The 22,175-nt window shown below is 40.8% G+C and overlaps 1 long non-coding RNA gene across 3 annotated transcripts in view; it reads left to right on the top strand.

The window, feature by feature from the left end:
- Positions 1–22,175, top strand: part of LOC106042559 (uncharacterized) — a 74,947-nt gene that overhangs the window by 48,424 nt on the left and 4,348 nt on the right. For 2 of the 3 annotated variants that reach the window (XR_010826423.1, XR_010826425.1), the window contains exons 3-4: positions 17,333–17,452; positions 21,901–22,005. This is a non-coding gene — a long non-coding RNA (uncharacterized lncRNA). Of the gene's footprint in view, positions 1–11,680; positions 11,990–17,332; positions 17,453–21,900; positions 22,006–22,175 lie in introns of those variants that run through there. The other variant, XR_010826422.1, reaches the window with a different exon arrangement.

Raw genomic sequence — 22,175 nt, 5'->3', positions numbered from 1 at the left:
TCCAACAACTGAAACATTGCTGTGTTATCAGCATTATTCTCATCCTAAATCCAAAACACAACATCATACCAGCTACTAGGAGGAAAATTAACTCTATCCCAGCTGAAATCAGAACAATCGCACATCTCAACCTTGCCCATTCTTTAATGCAGTGTTCAACTAAGTTCCATTAGGATCCTGTTTATGGTTGAATTTTTAGTTTATTGTCATGCATCACACCCAATCTAGTCAGTCACAAAAGACTGTCTGAGTTATCAGAAAGTACCGCTTCCAACTGAAATATTTCTTTTTAATTTTTTTGGCAGGAATCACAAGATGGTGCTGTTACACATGGCCCTGAATATCAATCTTCATGTCTTTTTAGACATTTAAATGATTCTTTATTGTAAGAAGAAATACTGTGTTACATTAGAGCACATTTGTGATTTTGTTTTTGTGAGGTCTTTTATAAAGTCTTATCTCAGTTCCAGGTCTGGGATGTAGTTTCTTAGTAAAATTAGTCTGCCAGAGAGTCTGCCTCACTGAGTCATTTGAAATGGAATCAGATCTTTAAGGGTGCTAGGGGCACAGTCCTGTACAGTTTTAATTTGGGGCTTTCTAGTTCAAAACTAATGAATATAAAGGCCAAGATTTTGCATATCTTTTAATCATTGCAAGTGACCAATAAGCTAAAATTAAAACAATGAAACTGTGCTGTACAAGGAAATAGATCTGCTATATAATCTGCATAGTATATCTGGGTTTCATTTTACTACACTGGTTTAATAGCTTATTACAGCAATCCAGCTGGTGTTCCAGGAATAGATCACTTCACTGCTATGAGTGGGATTTTTTTTGTTCTCACATTTATCAAATATTCTGGCCAGCTGGCAGTCTTTGCATACTTGGCTTCATACTGCACCAGTCCCAATGAGTGCAAATATTCTATAAAACCTTGATGGGGGGGATTAGATGGGTTCTAAGAGGACATCTGTGAAAACATGGGTGAAAACCTTGGAGACATGCAGTCACTTGCCAAAGGTGTGTCTGTTACTTTTCCACATGGCTGGGTATTATGTAACAACACACAATAATACACTTGCTTTTGGAGAGTTAGAGAAAATAAGTTGAAAACATATAATTATACACACTACAAATATGGTTTTACCATATGAAGGATACCATTCAAAACCTGCCTCTTAGTCAATAGCTCATATGAAAACCTGGGGGGGGGGGGGGGGGGGAGGGGGCTATTTTCCTATATATACTTTTTTTTCGTTTCTTGGGAGGAACAGATGTAGGATCGTCTTGTCAAAAGTTTAACTGAAATTTAGGTCTTGCATTCTGCTCTGCCAGCTCAGTGAATATCACCAACCTCTAAAGAATGTGATAAGCATGAGAAGTTTTGCCATATAAACTATAAAGATAACTTCACCAGAAACTACAGTTTAAAAACAAAATAAAACCAAAACCCACAGGCTAGGTTGCTAAAATAGAGGATGAAACAAGCAAACCCTTTTGTCTTTCTTCTGAACTTTCAGTCCTTATTCAGGACACCCTGAGGTTAGGAGCTTCTACTAAACAAAGGAGGTTGTAAATAAGTTACTCCCACAGTCCGAAGCAATGTTACGAAGGTCTAAGCCACCTAGTCCAAATACAGGAGAGGTGCAGGTGAGCTTTGAGACTGTGACTGAAAAGCAAATAAAACAAGACCTATTTGTTTCTAATATAACAAGAACCTGGACACAAGTAGACCCCAAATGTGTCTTAGTCTGGAATTGAATCCCCCTATCAAAGAATGTCCGAACATAATATTAAAAAGTATATGGCAGGAATTGAACAGGTGCTGCTACTAATTGAAGCTTAGGAGCATGTGTAACATATGGATAGGGTAATTAGCAAGTTAAAATGTGCATGAAGGAAGATGATAGCCAACAGCAAATGCATGGTATACTGTATATGGACCTGACTGCACTCCCATAAAGGAGAGGTGCATAGCTCAGGTTGAGTGGTTAGACCCTGCTGTGTGCCCTGTTAAAAGCATTATGTTTGTCAGTCACAACACTGCTCTGAGTAAAAATAGCCAGGGTGAAAAGAAAAGATAAACTGTGCTGCTGGGCAGCGTTACACACATCTCATCTCTGGAAGAAATGTGTTTGGAAAGAGGCTGAATGGCCAGCTGATAAAGAGCTGCCCCTGGGTTGGGAAGGGTTGACTGGGCTTTCTGCTGGGCCAGGAGCCCTCAGGTGCTGCTGGGGGACAGACGGGCACATACTGGAGGAAACCACCACATTTGGGACCATTCCGCTTGTCTGAAAGCTGTTTGTAAGTTTTGTTTTCTCAGACCAAGTAGAAAAAAAGCAGAAGTAAAAAGTAAATTCGTTTCTTGTAGCTTCCCAGACCGTCTTAGAAACAAGGCCTACACCGCCTGATGCCAGTCAGTCCCCACACTCACTGCCTGTGCAGTCTAATTCAGCAAAAATGCTTAGGATCAGATGGATCCAGTTTTGCTTAGGCCATGGGCCCACTGTCCGAGGAGAACAAATATCCAGAAGAATATTGTCTGAAAGAATATTTCCTTCACATCTCCATGGCTCCGTTCCTTTCCACACTGCACCAGCTCTGGGCTGGGCTCTGCAGCAGCCCTTCTTTGGGGTGGCACAACCCCTCACACGGCTGAGCCCTGAACTGCACTGAGTCGACCCGATTTAAAATAATATCACTGAACTTTCCTTCCCAAAGGACCAGGATGCAGGGAAGGCTCAGGCCAAATGGCAAAACACTTTATGCCTTTGCTCCAGAGCCGTGGGAGCATTGGGAAGTTCGGTTTATTCACTGCCAGCCTCCCACGGCATCAGCTGTCACGCTGCACAGCCTGGCCATTGCTCGCCTGGCACCGGTGAGCTTCAGCACAGCCTGCAGCTCCTTGTGTCCCCAGGCAGCAGGGGCTCCCGAGATGGCAGCAGGAACACTTGTGGCTCAGTGATTTCTGCTGGATGCTATGGGAAGGTCCTGGATTACCTTTTGTTCCCCGCGAGCTGGGCAATCTTACAAGCAGCAAGGTGCATTGATACCTATCTCAGAATAAAACATACACTCTAATTAACGGATGAGCAATTATTGTTGCTTTCAGCAGCATATTTTCAGCTTTACAAAAGGACTCGTATCACATTGGGTTATATCAGATGTCTTGTAAGATTTTTTTCCAATGTCAGCTATCCACTGTATGAGTTGTATTGTTTAACAAACCCAAAGCACATATGAATATATATATATATTTTTTTTTCCAGCTTCCTGCCTGGGCATTGTGCAAGAGTGCACAAAATAATGAAATGAAATGAAATGAAATGAAATGAAATAAAATAAAATAAAATAAAATAAAATAAAATAAAATAAAATAAAATAAAATAAAATAAAATAAGCCTTCTAAAATTTAATCCAAAATGAAATGACTGGATATAATTTTAATATCAAGTTGATAGGGAAGATAAACGTAAAGCTAATGTCGGAAAGTTTGGAAATATCTTTAGAAAATAAGTGCCTTCATATGACCTTTTTTGGATTTTTTACAGTTTTAAGTGTGAATGCCATAATTATTAAATTATATATTTATTTAATTTTATACTTCCCCTGTAAAGAAAAAATTAATATTACCCTTTGAGTTTCCACTTCAGAATACAGGATTTTCTAGTTTATGTTGAGGGTTAGGTTTTCCTTATTTAGCAAAGCTATTTTCAAAAATCATTCTTTCTTGACAGACAATTTAATTTATAGGGCAGTATCTGAACGCTTAACAAATTTTAACAGCATCACTGCCAAACAATATGCTTCTAATAACATATACTCACAGCACATGCATTTTGCCAAAGAATTCTTTAGGGTGATGTTCAGCTCCATATTTTTTCCAACTACAAAAGTAAATATTTGCCAGAAAAGTGAAAGGAAAAGTTCTAAAGCTGTGGTATATAGCCCATGTTCAACTAAAACCTTATACATCATCTGTTCATGATTTTTCCTCACTTCTTGCTGCTCAGTTCAACTTATAGAGAAAAAAAAAGGGGGGGAGGGAGGGCAAAATAAACCTGAAACTAAAAATTAAATATTGATCCATGTGAAAAATTGCTTTAGCTCTGTCTGTGAAGAAAGAAGCAAGATTCTCTACCAGACAAAGGACAGGTCAATGCTGGGAATCAGCACTGGCTGCTCAGTTGAGCTATTAGTTGAAATAATTGCACCTGCAGGGGATTGGGTTTATCTGTGAAGAACATGGGAATCTCTAAATTAAAGGTATATACCTTAGAAGAGAGGATAAGTACATTCAGCCTACTAGAGGGTAGCATATAAAATGCAAAGTGAAACCAGCGTGTCATTTTAGCCTTTCCTGTTTGTAATTTTTAAGCATATTTGAAATGCTTTGTTTATTAACAGGTCTTAGTGGTATGTCTGCTTTAAAATTCTGGACTTTAGACTTTCCTGTAGCCAGCGTTATCCTGGCAGTGGCTTTCGTTTGGTTTTAAACTGAGATGTTATCAAGCATTAGATATGAAATAGATACTATTCAGTCTGAATTAGCAAGAAGTTGAAGTGCTTTGATGTACCATACCATGAGAGAACTGAAAACAAAAATTTAGTGCAAGTAGGAAGGAGAGCAAAACTGTAAGGTATCAAAGAACTTCCCCCAAAAAATACCTGATAATATGGACCAAAAAAAAAAAAATCTTCTTTACAGTATTGGCCTTCTTTACATTTCACATAAAACCCAGGAATTAGCCGAAAAGATAAGTATTCTCTAAAAAAATATAGGCACTTTGTAGAACTCTAAGCTTTGTCTCAGATTTAATCTTCCAGAGGCTAAAAACTTCAATGTGTCTTTTTTATGGACCTGGACTACCAGCAACCAGACTCTCGATTTTGTATTTCATTAGCTAAGGAAAATAAACAGAATGCATTGTTTTAAGTAGTTTTACTTAATTCTGCTTTCAGCATTATATTATACGTCTTTTGCAAAAATTTCAAATATTCTGAAGCCATATAAAAGAAAAAAGATGTCTTCTGCATTGCAATGTGAAGATCCTGGTAGGTCCTGAAGTCCCTAAATAGAGGTCAGTTAGAGATCTACTTAAGACATATGCTTTTTATTAAGAAAGTATGGAAATACACAACTGAAAACAAGACATGATTTTTTAACCTTGTCTCCATCCTATTGCTTTTCCAACCTTTATCACCTTAGTCTCTTTATTTACAAAGTAAAATTCACACGCAGGACTGAATTTTCAAGCTGCTGTGCCGTGGTTTCATCTGTGTCTCTTCCACTGACTTCTTAATGGGAACTATACGAAAAAAATCCCAAATAGCTTTATGAAAATGTAGCCTTCTGCAGCTTTCTCCCTCTGAGTGACGACTGCTGTGATTGCAGAGGTGGGAGGCAAGAGACAGATAATAAGAAATTTAAGCTCAAAGTATCTTTATGACACATGAAAGATGAATTGAAAATGCTTTAGTTTGGAAATTAGTTTTCATGGCTTTTAAGGTGATTGATGAGATGACTCCAAATTAGATGTACCCAGCAGCGGTCACTGTGTGGTAACAGCAGAAGGCTTATGGAGTGCGAGTGTGTATCACGCACTGCACAGCTACAGCTGTCTGTCCAACTATTTAAACATATCTGAACAGCTAAAGTTTTTGCCTTACTAGGATACAAATACAGTTAACTGGGATTTTGTGAAGTAAGTATTTTTTTTTCCATAAGCAAAGCAAACTTGCTACAAATACAACCCGCTACAGCATGGAGGCACCAGTTTCAGGAGGAAAAGGTAGATAAAAGGTAGGCACGTGTAGGGAAGATGAGAAGAGCAGAAAAATGGTGAGTGTGAGGGTGGGCATCAAACTTAACCTAGAATCCACAAGAGCTTAATGGCAGAGACACTTATCTGAGGTATGGCAGACCAAGGTTCAAGTCTTTGGTCTTTTGGTTCAAATAGGTTTGAACTTGGATTTCCCATGTTAGTTGGCTGTACTCAGTCAGCCTTCCTCTGTGCAAAGGAGAGCCTGGGAAGGTCAGGCCAAATCAGTCAAACCCTTATGCCAATGCACTCCTCTGTGATGTGCGAGACCCTGCGGTGAGCTTTGGTCTCAGCTGACTGTTCTGAGATGATAGAAGAATCAGTCTCTCTCTTACTGCCTTTGTCTTTTTTTTTTTTTTTTTCCTCTTCTTACGAAAAGCTTTTAGACATTCATCCCAGCGTGGGATAGGATTTTTTTTTTTAATCTTGACAACTTTATTGGAGCGGGGAAAAGCCTTTCCACCCAGTTCTATATGCAAGTGTTTCATTTTCCCCTCAGGATATTAAGATCACACTGAATTCTGAATTGGAGATCAAGACTCAGATATGTTTCAGGCCACTTTGAAATTAAGTTTAAATATTCTGATGAATATTTAGCTAAGGATCATTAGGTTTGTTAGAAGTGATCCCACACTATTGTTGATTTGAATGATGAATTTTTTATTGCTTTCCTTCTCGTCAATTCTCCTCTCAAAGCCTTGCAAATTACATCTCTTTGTGGTTTTGCCTTTTTGTGGTATAGGTTTACAGAAAGCAATACTGAAAATAAAGGATCTTGACTGGTATTTAAATGTTGGTGTGCACAGTCCTGGTCGCCTGCCTGTCTGGAGCAGGGATGCTGACAGAGCCTTCTGCTCCTCTGCCCTTGCCCCCACAGCCTTACGGTAGCACCAGGGCTCAGGCAGCATCGCCACAGCCTCAGCCAGGGCTGCGTTCCCAAGTCTGTATTTTAAACACACCTCATGAGGCAGCTAACCCAACCTTCTGCTAAAAAGCAAGATCAATTATTTTATAATGACTTCCTCAGGCAGCCAGTTCTAGTGCTCCTCTCTATTTTTACAACTGGAAAGTTTTCTTAATGTCTAATTAGGATCTCCCTTGCCACAGCTTAAACCCCTTACTTTCCTTTCCAGTCCCAAAATGCTTTATTCCTTCCTGTACACAGTAGCATGGTTGTCTTTTCCAAATAAATTCTCACAATCCCTCCTTGCCTTTCCTTGCCTTTCCTTCCCTTTCCCTTGCCCGTGCCCTTGCCCTTGCCTTTCCCTTGCCCTTGCTCTTGCCCTTGCCCTTCCCTTGCTTTGCCTTACCTTCCCTTGCCTTTTTTCTCATGGGTCATGTTTTCTGGACATGTCACACTAATATATATGATACCACAGGATTAAGCTTAGTTTAGTTAGCTGGCAATAGGAGAGGCAAATAGAAGTGGCAAACCTTGCTTACTTGTTGATTCTCACACAGGAAAACTCTCTGGTCCTTTGCCAACAAGCAAGCAATGTACAAGCAAAGTGACAGCCTGTATTGGGATACCAGTCTGCAACTGGACCTCAGTAGTAAAAACAGAAATGCAGGTAAGAGAGTATCTAGACTAAGGGAAACAAGCAACATACAAGGGTCATAAATAACATCTCCTCTTTTTTTTTTTTTTTTTTCTGAATTGTTTTAATATTCAACACTGTATAAACTGCTGGCATTATCCCAAATTTGCTGTTCAGAAACTAATAGTTATCACTATATACCGAGGTTTCGCATGGTTCCAGCATGAGACAGATTTGTATCTTTGAAATACCAAATCTGGTCTGTGTTTTCCAATGCTAACCATCCCAGGGGACTCTGTTTTTGAGAGAAGGGTTTTTTCCCACCATCTCACCCGTCTGTTCATTTCTGTTCATTCTCTTGCACATAATTTGGAACCAGTTCTTATGACATTCTACCACCTCAGATATGACTAGAGTACAATGACGTTATCTTTGTATCGGTTTGGGTTTTTTTTCTTGCTGTTTGTGTTTTTTGTTTTTGTTTTTTTTTTGAGTATTTTGCTCCTTTTGACCTAAAATGGTTATCTAAAATTGAAGATGGTAGTTCAGTTCCTGGGAAGAGAAAGCAATAATTTCTTATACATACTTACAGTGGTTGCAGACATAACTTTCAATGAGATTTAATGTTATCAGAAAGAGAAGATTGAAAACATTTGTATTGGAATATGAGTGTTCCCATGAGAGGTTTTTGATTTGTTTGTTTGTTTGTTTTCAGGAATAGTTGTATTTTAAACTCATGCCCTATCTTTAACTAAATGAACCACAAGCAAATCCTTAGTGGTAATACTGGTAGCTATGCAGCAATGCCCTTGAAGCTGGAAGAGCTGCTACAACACAGCTTGTGGAAAACATTGCTTCTTTTTTTATGCCTTATGGAACTTTCTAGCACACAGTCTGGCTCTTTTTGCTATCTGCCAGCAAATCTTTTAATGCATGACCCATACCAAAATCTGCTTATGGGGTGAAAAACCTGAGTACCATTTGGAGTTAAGCTGGTTAAAATAAAATGGTCTAGTGCTTATTCGGGTAGAATGGCAGTTTGGAGATTTTTTTTCCTTAAAAGGCTCTGATCATTTTTCACTTCAATCTCAGCATCAAATAAGAAGGTGTAAGTGTGGGAATGAATATTTACAGAAAAAATAATGGAAAGATTTCTAGAATAATTCAAACACATTAGTTGTGATAATTAACCATTAAAGAAAAATACTAGTAGCACCTCAAATTAATAGCAATATAAATATTCATAATTTAAAGCATTTTAAAACAGTTTATTGTGCAGAAGACTAATTTAAATCTAACCTCATTTTTTAAATCAGCATATTCAGTCAGGCTTAAAAATGAATTTGTATAAACTATTTATTAGATGCTGGATGTGCAGAATCAACTGGCATGTTTTCAGCCTACTGCAGGCAGATTTTTGTAGCAGTCCAGGGGTTCTTACAGGGAACAGAAAGTTTGCAAAAGTGGCTTCAAACAGCTCCTAGCTCCTATCTGTTCCTATCAAAAATATGTGACCCATGGTGGTCTAAGGAATTCACACAAAATAGGACTTATCCGAGAAGCTGGCATGGATCCAAGGTGAAAAGGGCTGCAGTCACTGCTAGCAGAGCTTGGCTCTGTGTCCTCATTCGTAGCCTGTTGTGTCCCTCTGGTACCCTGTCTGAGGTCTTAGCACCCAAGCAGGAAGAAGTGAGGAAGGCCTGAGTGGTAAAATAAGGATTTTGGGAGGAAGACACATCTGCTTCTCCTGATGATGAGACCTGCTAGGTCAAAGACTAAACCCAGATAACCCAGACACCTGCCCAATTCAGACAGAGCAGCATGAGGGTTGGAATAAATCTTCCTGCTTGGAGTACCACCCAATAAGCAGCATCAGGAGAGCATCTCTGCTCTAGCTGCATGCTTTTTTTTTGTTGTTGTTGTTGTTTGTTTGTTTTTTGTTTGTTTGTTTTGGTTGGTTGTTTTTTTTCCTTTATTCCTTTGCCGTTCCAATAGCTTAACATCACCTGAGAGAAAACACAATACATGGGCCATTTAGCCCTGTAGGTGAAGGTAGCTTTCTGCCCACTTCTTCACGCATCTGCTTTGTGAAGCAGACCCCAAAGGGTTATAACATGGCCATTTATCTTCCATATGTAATAAGAGTGATACTCTTCAGCAATTGCTCAGTAGAAAACATTGATTGTGGATGGTGAGGACATTAATGGCCATTAGAAAATACACTCATTGTTAGCCCATGGATAGGTATCTAATTGATTTTAATAAATCCACTATAAAAACAAGCTGGAGATCCCTGTAGCTCAGATGTGCTCAGAATCATGAAGTAATTTGGCCATTCATTTTCTGTTAAATCACACAAATCTGCACAATTACAGCCCTGGACAGCTCTGGAAAAGTGTTAGATTAAAGTATTACAGCACCTACTGATCCCTCTGACCCGCACCCCAGCGGAGCTTCCTTGAACAGTGGCAGCAGAGATGTTTCATGACAGTTGTAGTGGCAGATACAGTGGGCAGTTTTGTCGTATGGCTCCTCAGGGAGATTTATCGCAGCTATTTTTACAGCACAAAAAGAGAGGTCTTTGCTGCAGGAAAAGCCCTGCAGAGATTAGTCACATGGATCTCCAGGAGAAACCCCTCCTGGCAGAAACCAGGACACTGAGGTTCCCACTCCTCCTCGGCAGGCATCGCTGGCTTAAACTCCCCCTTGTCTTGGTCTCTCAAAGACCAAGCTGGCTCTGACACATTTTCATGGGCAAATTGACACATGTACCAGGGAGCATCTCCCTCCCACGGCAGTGATTTTCCTCTCTGTCTGATATGAGGGCAGCTTTTCAGCTGGAGGGGAAGCCATTACACATGTGGTTAATGCACGGGCAGAGCCAGAGGTAAAAGAGCCCAACCAGCAGTATTTTGTAACCCACAGAGCCTAGCATTACTGGCCCTGCCTGTAAAATGAACATAGGTACCTTCTAAAAACAAAGTATTAGCAATACTTCATTTATGTCTATGTATTTAATGCAAAGTTATTTTGAAGACTGTATACAGCATACTTAAAGGAAATATGTATTTTATTGAAATAAAAATAGGTTGTTATAAAAATATGATTTTAGATAAAAAACAATAGATTTTGCTTCATGCCATCAGCTTTGGGAGAGGAGATAGCACTTTTAATTACCTCCTCATGGAGAAATTAGCACATCCATCTGCCTTATGAGTATACAAATATTTTTTTGTAATATTTCAATGCCTCTGCACCAGGAATATTTACAAGGAGTAAAAGAAAGAAGTCTTAGAAGGAACTGCAAGAGGTCATGTAGGAGACGACTGTCACAGGAGCAGCTTTCCATAAATCCTGCCTGATGCCAGCGTGTGTCATCTCTTCCTCTGATCTCCAGTGATATATGTATGGTCTTCAGGCAAGATGTGGCAGAGAGCCATTTTCCCTGCATTTCTGTAGAAGAAAATGAAGGTTATAGTAAATAGGAATCCGTTTTCTGAATTCATGAAAACTATTTAAATCCATAAACCCAGCAAAAAGGAAACTTGTACCCATATTAATATTTCAAGCACATAGACCCTAGCTGTTCTAGAGGAGTGTGTTTTTTCAACACTGACCTGAAAAACTTCCTTCTCCAAGAAAGCACAGGTTGTGGCTTTGGATGATTTGTTCTTTCGACTGTAGCTCAGCCTGTGCTTTATATCTCATGGGCTTGGGAAGCAGAAGAGCCAGAACTGGAAGAGTTAAGAAGAAAATGCACGGCTGATCAGGTCTCATCCCTCCTTCTTAACAGCTGTCATTTGCAAAGCTGGCAAAAATGGTATTGTGTAGTCCAGGACTAAAGGGAGTTTCCTAGGTCTGGCACCATGCCTTACCATGCAAAATTGACTGGTTTTATGCCGTTCTTTGCTCTCAGTGATCCCTCCAGCTATCACTGGGGGCAAACCCCACTGCAGTCGGTGGGCCTAGCAATTGCACTGATAACAACTCCAGTTACTCAAGGAAGCAGTTAAATGTCAGTCTGTTTAGTAAGGCAACACTGAACAGATGCTAGATCATGAATGCCAGAGTCTGACATATCAAATCCATTGTAAGGCATTGCCTAGTGGAAATTATTGGTACAATAGAAGTAGGAGGGAGAGCTCAGCAAGCAGAAGTGGGGACATAGCGAAAACAAGTTACAAACACAATCCCAAAAGGCTGAGAGTGAAAATGTGTGGACTAAATACCAGTTCGAGAGCTGTAAGCAAGCAGATTCAAGCCAGTAAAAAGGAATTCCTCAAGAGTGCATTTACCAGCTTCTTGTTAGTGAAGGGTGACCCATCATACCTAACTGAAAGGATCATTGCCAGAATGTAATTTAAGCTATTCTATTAGGCTTCCATGGCAAGGGCTTGGTAGAGGGGGTGCTGCAGGGGCGGCCTCTGTGAGCAGAGCCCAGCAGCTGCCCCATGTCAGACCAGAGCCAGCTCCAGCCGGCTCCAAAAGGGACCCGCCGCTGGCCAGAGCCGAGCCAGGGAGTGACGTTGTGTGGGCCTCTGGGAGAGCAGATAGAAGAAAGGAAAAAAACCTGCTGTGCAACAGCAGCTGGGAGAGTGAGGAGTGAGAAGCAGCCCTGCAGCCCCCCAGGTCAGTGCAGAAGGAGAGCAGGAGGTGCTCCAGGCAGGCAGCAGCAGTTCCCCTGCGGGCTGTGGAGAGGCCCCTGGTGGAGCAGGCTGTCCCCCTGCAGCCCATGGGTCCCACACGGAGCAGATCTCCACGCTGCAGCCCGTGGAGGAGCCCCCGGTGGAGCAGGTGGATGTGGCCTGGAGGAGGCTGCGGCCCATGGAGAGCCCCCGCAGGAGCAGGCCCCGGGCCGGAGCTGCAGCCCGTGGAGAGGAGCCCACGCAGGAGCAGGGGGTCTGGGGGGAGCTGCCGCCCGTGGGGGACCCGTGCTGGAGCAGCTTGCTCCTGGGGGATGGATGGACCCCGTGGTACGGAGCCGTGTGGGAGCAGTTCCTGAAGAGCTGCTGCCTGTGGGCAGCCCCCGCAGGCTCAGTTCGGGCAGGACGGCATCCCGTGGGAGGGACCCCACGGGGAGCAGGGGCAGGGAGGGACCGTGAGGGAGCGGCGGAGGCAGCGTTAGGGACTGACCGCAGCCCCCATTCCCCATTCCCCTGCACTGCTCAGGGGGAGGAGGTGGTAAGAGGGTGGATGGGGAGAGGATGGTTTTAGTTTGCATTTAGTTCTCACTGCTCTAGTCTGTTAGTGGTTGGCAATAAATTAAATTAATCTTCCCTGTGCTGAGTCTGCTTTGCCTGTGATAGTAACTGGTGAGTGGTCTCCCTGTCCTTATCTCAACCCACAAGCTTTTTTTTTTCATCATATTTTCTCCCTTTATTCCTTTGAGGAGAGGATGTGAGAGGGTGGTTGTGGTGGAGCTTAGCTGCCCAACAATGTGAAACTACCACAGCCCTTGCACTCTAAATGCACTCTCAGCAGAAGCAGAGACAAACTTAAGGAGAATTTTACTCGTATATGTATCAGCCAGATATTTTCAAATTCCGTAAAACTGTCAAGGTACAGCCTTTCCCACTATTTAACTGCAGACACACAGACAAAGCCTCATTTGCAGTGCTGTCATAAGGAGCATTTTTCTGGCTTCTCCTTAAAACACGTTCATTCGTATGTATACCACAGAACAGAGTGTTCGTAAGAAATGTTCATCCACTTAGTATGTGTTCATCTACAATTGAATTAGCTGCACTTCAAAGGGCTGAATACTCAATAGCAGGATAATATGCTAAAATGTGGTACGTTATTCTTGGAGGATCCCCAAATTTGGATACAGCTCTAACTTTCCAGTTCTGCCATATTCTTTCTTTCTCATTATTACTTTTTTTTTTTTTCCCCTGTGGTGATAAATGCCATAAAGAACCAAACTTCTAAAATCTGAACAGTCTCCCAAAAGACCTATGTAATACATAGTATCCTGAATCCCTTTTGAAGTAGTCCTTGGTGAATAACCCAGTGCAGTTTGCTGTGGCTACACACAATTCTTTGCTAGCTTCAGCTCCATTCCAGTATACTTCCTGTTTAGCAGAATTTGCAATAACCCCAGAGACTCATGAGATCAAGGCAGCATAGCCTAGACTAATATTTAAATATACAATATCTGCCCTGGAATTTAGACAGCAGTCATGTCCTTAAACTTGCATGTGGTTCACAACTAATTGCCATGTTTATAATGGCGTAGTTCATTTAAGCTGATAAAAAATGTGGAATTTAATGAATTCTGTAAGCATTTGTTATCAGTATCTTTTCTAGAAAGAAAGAAAAAAAAAACACTTCCTCATATGAATGGTGTTGTAAAGTAAATGAGTTATAGTTATCTAGATTCAATTTATTGGTATTCTCTGCATAACAGTTTATGTCTTCTTCTGGTTCTTGCTGTGAAATCAGCTGTGAAGGTGATTCACATAACTCTAGACTGTCTTGGCAAGAGGCTGCCTCTTTGTTTTGTTTGTTTTTTGAAAAGAGGGTATTCCCACAGATGATCTAATCATGCAGCTCCGCTCTCACAACATTTCTAGCATTTGTCATTTGTCATGAGATACATCTGAGGAGCATTAGCAGTCTACGGACTCCAGTGAATTATTTTTCATCCTGTTTCCATGACCTCATTTCCATAGAGACCTCTATTTCTCATTATGAGGGTTCTCCCACTTGTTTTCATGCTGTTACATGAGTACTATAGAGGCCTTTCAGCTTGTGCAGTGTTTAATGAGGGAGTTCTGGTTCTAAAATGACAAGTCAACAATGAAAGCTCTATCTTAAAAGCCAGCAAGTGTAAGGAGAAAGTGAGTAATTGCCAAAAAATCCATCTGAATTAGTTCTTGCAAACAAAATTAAGCAATGAGGATTTTAGACAGGCAATCAGAAATAGGATAAAGTTAGAAGAAAGTGAGTAGCTATTCAGAATGAGGCACAGGTGAAAGGTAACTTTGGTATTAGAGGTAGAGAAAGATCACCTTGATTCATTTTTCACCTTGATCAGAGCTGAAGCCTACTCCTGGATGTTGGGAGATATACATGACATCCAGATAACATGCTCAAAGCATGAATAGTGAATTGAGAAGAGTTTTACAACACTGTAGTGTTGCACATCCTCATACATTGGCTAAGTCCAGCTTCAGTATCATTCTGGCCATTTAAAATAAAATCTGTTCCCTAACATAGCAGAGAGTGCCAAAAGCACACTCACACACATTAAGTGCTTCAGTGAGGAGACAGCCAAGAACATATCACAGGAAAATGGATAAATAATGGAAATAATGGCCAGTACTCAATGTGCATCCACTTAGATTAGCTGATCTCCCTTCCAGAACTCTGAAATAATTTCCAGAATATGGAATGACGATTCATGAGCAAAAGTCGCAAATAAAACCAAAGCAGGCAGAGTCAAATGAATAGAAAATCACAAAAATTATACCTATGGCTCTGTAACAAAACCATCCTTAAAACTACAGTCCATGAGTCTTATCTCAACAGTGAGCAAGGATTTGGAAGAAACATTGAATCTGTAATGTGAATGGAAAATGAAAAAGAACGCATGATGGATTTCACAACATTCATTTATGCCAGATTAACGTTTAATAAAATAAACACTGTTTTAGGCTATTCTATAATTGGTCTTAGGTGAAATATTTGATATGATAACCAAAAGGATATTGTAAATTTTACTGGAAAAGAGGGAGTTTATTTCAACAAGTCTGAAACAGCCCTGGAACTTACTATGGAGGCAACAATATGTCATGCTAACAGGGGAACTGTTGAGCTAGAGCAAGTTTATTAGTGGAGTTCCTCAAGGACGTATCCTGGAAAAGACTCAGCTTCTTCCTTAATGACATTAGCAAAAAAATCTAGTGAAAAGAGTGGATAACATGCAATTGGAAAATGTTTTGTTGTTGATACAGAAGATGATTGTGATGCAATTAGGGGAGAGGTGGACTAGAATATTTGGAGTTAGAATGGCTCAATAATAAAATAACGAATAATAAAAATATAGGATTTGAACCTCAGGATTAACTATCATGAATAACGTATTCGTCAATTAAGAGCAATGGTGAAGGAAAAAGAACTGTATACGTCTGTTGATCACAGGATGGGTATGACCATTAGTGGGATGTGGCAATGAAGAGGATAAATGGAGTCCTCAGGTACAGAAGGAGAGCATTTCCAGCACAGACAGGGAATGATGGATAGTACTGTATAGGTCACAGTGAAATGTCATCTAGGAAACCATGTGACATTCTGGTTACCATTGCTGAGGAAAGATTAACTAAGACAGAAACAAATGTAGGGAGGAACTACTAGGCTGATCAGGAGAACGAACAGTCTGCCCTAGAAACAGACTGATTGTTTCACAGACTACTACTGATAAATTAGGATGCAGCACAGATTTAAGCTACCATGGCTAGGTTATTTCTGAAACCTAATTTAGTTCCAATGTCTCTGCATTGTGCTACAGTCAGTACAATGTGGACATAGCCTAAAAGGGAAAAAAAAAATTGTAGTACCGCAAAGGGGATGCTGATTTAAGTTAAAGGACAACATGAGTGCAAGAACAGTATGTGCACGTATATTCATTAAGTTTGTTTTCATTTAACACACAGAGCTCTCAGACTCCAGGCACAGTGGCAGCCAGGTAAAGCACTGTGAGAAGATTGAGTGTGTTTTCGTGGCTGGACTCTACAATGGTTTTCTGCAATACCAATGGATAGGAACTGCATTACAGAAGACAGAATCACAGAATCATCTAGGTTGGAAGAGACCTCCAAGATCACCGAGTCCAACCTCTGACCTAACACTAACAAGTCCTCCACTAAACCATATCACTAAGCTCTACATCTAAACATCTCTTAAAGACCTCCAGGGATGGTGACTGAACCACTTCCCTGGGCAGCCTATTCCAATGCCTAACAACCCTTTCAGTAAAGAAGTTCTTCCTAACATCCAACCTAAACCTCCCCTGGCACAACTTTAGCCCATTCCCCCTCGTCCTGTCACCAGGCACGTGGGAGAATAGACCAACCCCCACCTCGCTACAGCCTCCTTTAAGGTACCTGTAGAGAGCGATGAGGTCTCCCCTGAGCCTCCTCTTCTCCAGGCTAAACAACCCCAGTTCCCTCAGCCGCTCCTCGTAAGACTTGTTCTCCAGACCCCTCACCAGCTTCGTCGCCCTTCTCTGGACTCTCTCGAGCACCTCCATGTCCTTCTTGTGTCAAGGGGCCCAAAACTGAACACAGTACTCGAGGTGTGGCCTCACCAGAGCCGAGTAGACCTGACATACTCCAACTTTTAAGATTTGGTGTGGCCTTCTACTGCCTTGTTAAAATTCATTTATTACGGTAAAAAGAAGTAAAGTATAATAGTTCTTACTTGTGGGAAATTAATAGTTCATGCTCTCAGCAGCTTTTCACAGCAACTTCCCAGAAAATATCAGCCCATAACCATCTTAAGGAACTGCTCCTATCCCAATATTTCTAAATATAGAAAAGAAGTCTCACTAGTTACAAGTCTTTCTCTCTAAGGACTTTGATACAATGGAATTTTTCAAAAATAGCAAATGGGATCACATGATAAAATACTTGGCAATATCTTTATAAGAAATATTTATACATTCTGATTATGTCATAACAATGGTATAATAGTTAGGCTTTGCACTGCTGTAGGAGAGTAATAAAAATTAAGATTATACCTCATGGAAATTTTTATTCTTTCACTAAATATCTAGATTTTTTAAATTGTCAGTTACCATCTTTTTTTGTGTCTTCATCCAGCTTTATTTTGTACATTATAATTCTTTTAGTACTGAAGTTTTTAACTATATAATACAGTGTACATCTTTCTGTCGTAAGAAAAGACTTTTACTTCAGCTGTGGTAGTACTTATGGATATCAAGCAAGTATTAATTCCCTTTTCAATCACTAGATGCTCTACAGACAGCAGAAAAGCAGGTCCTTTCCTGAGAGCTCACCACCCAAGATTTAGGTGATGTGCAGGGTGGAATAAGCAGGCCAAAGAGGAATGGACGACTGGGTAACAACAGAGGTATGCACTTACATTATTACTCTAATAATTCACTGTATTAAATTATTTCAGTATGCTTCATCAAATCTAATAACTCATTCATATATTTTCAGTGTTAATAGTTAAATATTAACAGTTCAATTTGACCCTGAAAGAATAAGAAAATAGTATGGAGTATCAGCTTCCACCTCCAACACTTTAGAGTGCAGAGCTGGGAAATATGTATTAAGGCACATTCTCACATCATACACTGACTACTTTTGCCTGAGATATTTTAACTGAAAAAGGTACCAAAAAATTCTTCGTTGATGTTATCAAATTAATTGAATCACTCAGATAGAAGGCACCATTCCTATAGGAGCAGCAATGTTTATATCATGGCCAAAAAATCGGAGAACTTAATTTCTACCCTGTATCCTTCTCTCCCTCTTGCTGCCTCCCTCCCAGCCATCGAGTGCCTGTGTTCTCGCCTAGAATTTGAGTCTTGCTTGATTTACCAAATAAGGAGGAATGGGGGGCAATTTTACCCTCTTAGTGCACATGATACACTGTGACACAAGGATGAGAGCTGGAGAAGACGTGGAATCTGCGCTGACCCTTAGGCCGCAGACTGAATGTTGCATTACTGAGTATCAGCTGGGCCTCTAGGGTGACTGCATCAGAAGAAACACAAACAGCAGAATCCACTGTGACAGAAAATAGCATATCAGATCTGAAATTAAAAACTGAATCTGTAGAAGCTCTTTACAGGAGTGGGTGGTTTTATCCTGGCTTTGCTTTCAGACATGAAAATCCTTTGCTGCATGAAATTATTGGGTGAGCCTGAGCACAGTCAGGATATAAAAACATATTTTATGGATATAAAAACATATTTTTCTATAGTATTCTTAGCTTATGTAGGTGCTTTGGGGTTGTTTTGTTTGGGAGTTTTCTGTTTGTTGTTTGGTTGTTTGGTTGTGTTGGTTTTTTTTATTTGTTTGCTTTTTTTTGCATTTAAAGTGTGCTCTGATTGTGTCTCACTTGAGGACAAGAAAAATTCTTTTGCATGAATTTTGCATTCTTTATGTACCTTATTCTCTTACACGCTTTCTTGTGGCATGGTCATCACATTATTCCTTAAGTCCCCTCAAACAGTGCCTTAAAAATCTTAAGTAACAACTGTCAGGAGCTCACCCAGCGAGACAGCAGAGAGAACAGGAAGACCAAAAGCAATTAAACTTGTAGGTAAAGACAAAAACAATCTAAAAGAGGTAGGGGAAAGAAAAAAAAAAAGTGATGCAAAAGCAGTCACTCACCACCTCCCACAGGCAGACTCAAGCTCACCTAGTCTCTGAGAAAAGGCCACCTCGGTAGCCAATCTGTCCCCTCCTTCTTCCCCTAGCCCAGTTTATTGCACTGGAGTATGATGTTACGTGGTACTGAATATCCCTTGGGCCAGTCTGGGTCAGTTGTCCCAGCTGTGTTCTCTCCCTATCATGCCCACCCACAGCCTACGAGCTGAGGGAACAGAGTGGAAAAATAAAGCTGTGACGTGGTGTTCAGCAACTATTGAGCAATAGCCAAAATATCAGTGTATTATCAAAAGTATTTTAGGCACAAATCCAAAACACAGCACCATATGGGCTGCTGTTAGCTCCATCCCAGCCCTAGCAGGGGGAGAGAGTTGCGAGTAGCTCTTGTCTTGCTCCAGTAACCCCATGGTAATGAACACTGTAAGCTGGAGCATTTTTTGGATGCCATTTTCTGGAGGACAACTTCCAGCTCAGTTTCATCTGAAAGAAGTCCAGTTCATACAACCCTGAACCAGTCTGCAGTTTGAACAAAAGCCTGGCAAATGGCTCAAAAGTGCACAGAGCATCTGAACTAAAACAGTGATGTGGAAAGCAGTGAGTGAGCACCCAACTGTCGGCCAGCCTGCCGCCAGAAATTCGTACCTCCTGTGAGGAACAGTACAGCAAGGCACGCGGTAGGATTTCCTGAAGCTGCAGTCCCTGGGCTGGGTATCAGCCACCATGCAGGTGGACGTTTGTACTGGAAAGCAGATTGCTAATGCGACCGTGAGCTGAACGGTGCTGCTGTCCCCGACAGAGCAGCAGGATTCACCAGCAGCGGGACAGGTCGAACTACTGGAAATAGTGTCAAAGAAGCATTACATGTGAAAAATTTATATACTTTCAGTAGGCTAGAAGATGAGAGAAAGTAACTCCAGGACAAGTTATGATATAGAAAAGACAACTTTTCTATCTTCAGATTTTTTGCCAGCTCTGTCAGGAAAGCAGCACTTGGTGCCGGGTGGGAGAATGGGCTCCAAAGGCAGGGCAGTGCCACTGGAGGGAGGTCTCCTTGCAGGGCGACAAGATGCATGAGCTACGTTGCGTACGAACATATTGCTGGAGAGCTGCAAAGTGTTTTGCTTTGTTTTTCCTGTGGGTATATATGAAGAGAACTTTCTGTTACAATATAGGTTCTTTATGAGAAATAATTAGGCACAGAAAGGGCCCAAGGGAAGCCAGAGAGAGATAATCTAACCCAGGGATGTCCCATTGCAATTAGGAATTTGCAGAGACTGTGTACATGCTAATGAGCATCTTCTCTGTTACCACTTCATTTCTGATAAGCCCAGTGCCTTAAACCAGAAAAAGAATTTCTTTATACTTTTCTACTTAGAAAATTATTTTTTAGCCTATAAAAGGAAGAAAAGAAGAAGGATATTAAAATAAAACAATAGAGACAAAAAATAAAAAATCCCCAACGTAAGCTATAATACAAAGATGTAAGGGAGAAAAAAAATAAAGTAGTTTGGTTCTTGTTGTTGGGCAGGATTTTTACTTTTTAATCCCAATGTTATTGCCTTTTTTTTTTTTTTGAATAGTTCAGTAATCTCACTAGAATTTTTCCTCTATAACATGCCAAGGATTGTACCCAAGGTATCTCACATCTTTTCCTATTACACCAGAGGGAGAGGCTGAATCATACTAAAAGAAGTTTCTTGCCTTATTAGGACATGAGAGTCTCATATAAAGAGACATGAGCCGGTAGGAATAGCTAGCCCTAATACCTGCTACATGTTTCCCATTACTGCAGCACATCCAGCTAACTGTAGACTGTTAAAAAAAAAAAAAAAACACCCTATGGGGGGGGAAAAGCTATGCCACTAATGAGGTCATTTCTTTTTGATGTATGTCAATAAATAAAGAAGGAAAAACATAAATAACATGTTTCTGTATATTAACCTCTTTTGAAGGAGGATTATGTTTTAAGTGTGCTTAAGATATTTCTCAAATGCCCTTTAGCATTTTTACGGTGACATAAGGCACTTAAGGCTGGATTGCAAGCTGATTGCTACAGACAGAAAGACTGCCGTTGCCACTGTCTGGCGTCTTAGATGTGGATTACGAGCTCTTCAGTGCAGTGACCTTGATGATGTTTTGTGTCCATATAGATCAGGCACCATAATTTTGTTTTCTTTCTAAAGATATAGTTAAAAAGGAAGCACGGATCTAATGGATGTCAGTTTCTCCTAAATAATGACTATCTCTAAAAGCTAAAAGGAAAAAAAAAAAAAAAAAGGAAGAAAACAAGAATGAAAAGAAAAACAAAAGGAATAAAAAAGAGGGAATAGTATAACTGAAGGGAAAAAAAAAAAAACTTTTTATTAGCTCACGCAAATCCTGTGCTCCTACTGCCGATCATATTGGTAGAGCTGCCACCTGTCAGGCTGGAGAGGCAGTAAAGTACAAAGTGAGATATTAAGGATGTCAGAAAAGTGTTTACAGCTACCAGCCGTGTATGCTCATCTGCACAAAGGCAAGAATAGAAGCTTGGTTTTGATGAAACCCATACTGATTAGGAAAATAGCTTCAGCTGCTCAGAGTAGACAGGAGAGACAGTTTTAAATGAAGCCTCAAAAGAGCCTTTCAGCTGATGCAAATAATTAAGACTTCGCATGACAGTTCTTAGGAAATGCCATGGTTGTGCTGCACCTTGCCCACACCCTAGAGCAGGATGCATTGCAATGGATGTAAGGAGTGTATTAAGAACTGCAGCTCTTCCTTTATGTGTCCGCTTGACTGTTTTCCTGGTTAAAAATAATAGCGTGTGTACTTCACAGTACTTTTAATATTGAATACATCACAGCGATGTTTTACAGCCCAGTTACCACTCTGTTGAGAGCAAATAATGAAGCATTTGTTTCTTGTTTTGTTGCCGTGTTATTAGGACTTGAGGGAAGAGCTAGTAATGGGGGATTTTTTGCTGTATGTGATAAGTAGAGGCTTGAACCATCTTTCATAAACTGTTTTTGCTTTGCAAAATACCCCTCTTCTTACCTTTCTATCCCTTTTGTGCTTTTTGCTCTTCATGCAACAAGAGTAATGAGAAGGAAACATCCTGATATATAGCCAGCCTGAATAATGCCATCAATCACTCCAGCCTTCAAAGTCTGACCGCACATCTGTTTTTTTCCCTAGCTTTTCCCCAGATTTCACCATCTCTTTGGAGGCCTGGGTCAGCACCACTGTCTGCTGCCAGCCCTCCCAGCGTGCACGAGCCATCCCTGCTCCCAAGATACTGAGGTAATTCCCTGACCATGCTGATGAAGGGAGGAGCGTAAATATCCTCAAGGGCAAGAAAGTGCCCAGATTTTTCTTATCCTTATCTGGCACCCCCTTCTAAGAGGGGAGGAGGGATGCTGGCTCCTTTGGCACTGTGGGTGCATGTTTCAGACCAAGAGGAGTTTGTGCAG

The sequence above is a fragment of the Anser cygnoides genome, chromosome 1 (genome assembly GCF_040182565.1).
Source record: "Anser cygnoides isolate HZ-2024a breed goose chromosome 1, Taihu_goose_T2T_genome, whole genome shotgun sequence".
Lineage (NCBI taxonomy): Eukaryota > Metazoa > Chordata > Aves > Anseriformes > Anatidae > Anser > Anser cygnoides.
This window is presented reverse-complemented; position numbering and strand designations above follow the sequence as displayed.